Source organism: Pundamilia nyererei, unplaced genomic scaffold (genome assembly GCF_000239375.1).
Source record: "Pundamilia nyererei isolate P.nyererei 1_Seehausen unplaced genomic scaffold, PunNye1.0 scaffold00003, whole genome shotgun sequence".
Classification (NCBI taxonomy): Eukaryota; Metazoa; Chordata; class Actinopteri; order Cichliformes; family Cichlidae; genus Pundamilia; species Pundamilia nyererei.
In genome coordinates this window covers 8,258,730-8,260,046 of record NW_005187404.1, presented here as the reverse complement: position 1 = coordinate 8,260,046, position 1,317 = coordinate 8,258,730, and the positions used below count along the sequence as shown (strand labels likewise).

The 1,317-nt window shown below is 44.4% G+C and overlaps 1 protein-coding gene across 1 annotated transcript in view; it reads right to left on the bottom strand.

Annotated features, from left to right (window-relative positions):
- Nucleotides 1-1,317, bottom strand: part of dscaml1 (Down syndrome cell adhesion molecule like 1) — a 99,229-nt gene that overhangs the window by 12,492 nt on the left and 85,420 nt on the right. The gene's annotated exons all lie outside the window — the stretch shown is intronic.

Genomic DNA, 1,317 nt, shown 5'->3' with positions numbered 1-1,317 from the left:
CACACACACACACACACACACACACACACACACACACACACACACACACAGAATCTTTCATTTTTACTGCCTGCCAATCGCTATTCACCTACCCACCAATTATACCTGTATTTCCTCAACTCCTACTCTTCACCTACTCCTCAGGTATCCCAGCAGTCAGCTATATATACACACACCTGCAACTCTGGCTGTTGCTGTGCTGCTGGCCTCAAGTAATAAATAGTATGGAAAAAAAAGAAAGAAAGAAACAATCAAAAATCAAAAATTCAACACACACACATACACTGCACTGTAAGGCAGCACCTAACATTCACTCGGCACCCTCTAAATCATATTTTACTACACCCAAGCTTGACACCGTCTTACATTTGTGACTGACAGGCACACATGCACGGATGAAATGAAGACTGCGATACAAGTGTCAGATAGCATGAACAGTCAGCGAATGTGCCAGACCAGTAAAACCTGCGAAGACACTGCAGCGTTACTGAGCTCTGTCCTAGCCTGCTGGGTTGTTGTCTGCAGAACGGTTTATTCTGTGCAAACAGATTCCAGTATTCATGTTGTTTTTCACATTTATGAGCAGGTTGCCATGAAGGAATCCACTGAGCTTTTTATTACTTCACTATGTTCCCTGTTCATCATCCATTCCTCTTGCCTGTGACGCTCTCTCTATTTTTCTCTCCGACTATTCTTCACCCCACTGCACCATCCTTCTGTGCACCCCCGATGCCATCACTGTTCTTCATTTCTTTATCTTTACATTTGTCTGTCATCTGTGGGCCCACTTCTTGCTTTTTCCTGCATCTATCCACCAATATACCCCCCTCCCTTCTATTTTACATTGTTTTAGCCCCCCGCCCTACTCTCACATACGCATCAATATCTTCTTCTGCACATTTGTCTCTATACTCTCCACTGCAAGCTGAAGCATGGATGGAGAGATGGATAGATAGAGGGTGGGATGGATGTATGGGTGGGTGGGTAGATGCTAGGAGGAAGGGAGGGAGGGAAGAGTGACAGAGTGTGTGTTGCTGTAACGGATATTAAAATATTCCTCCGGCATGGAAATAGCGGTGATCCGGGGAACGATAGAGCGAGATAATGAAAAGAGGAACAAAAGTACTCCCCGCGCGGTGTGTCTGACCCCCCCCATCCCTCCTTCCTTCTCTCCAGTCGCACTCATTTACATAGTAATCATGCCGAACTCTGCATGGGGGCTTCAGAGATAGATAGATAGATAGATAGATAGATAGATAGATAGATAGATAGATAGATAGATAGATAGATAGATAGATAGATAGATAGATAGATAGA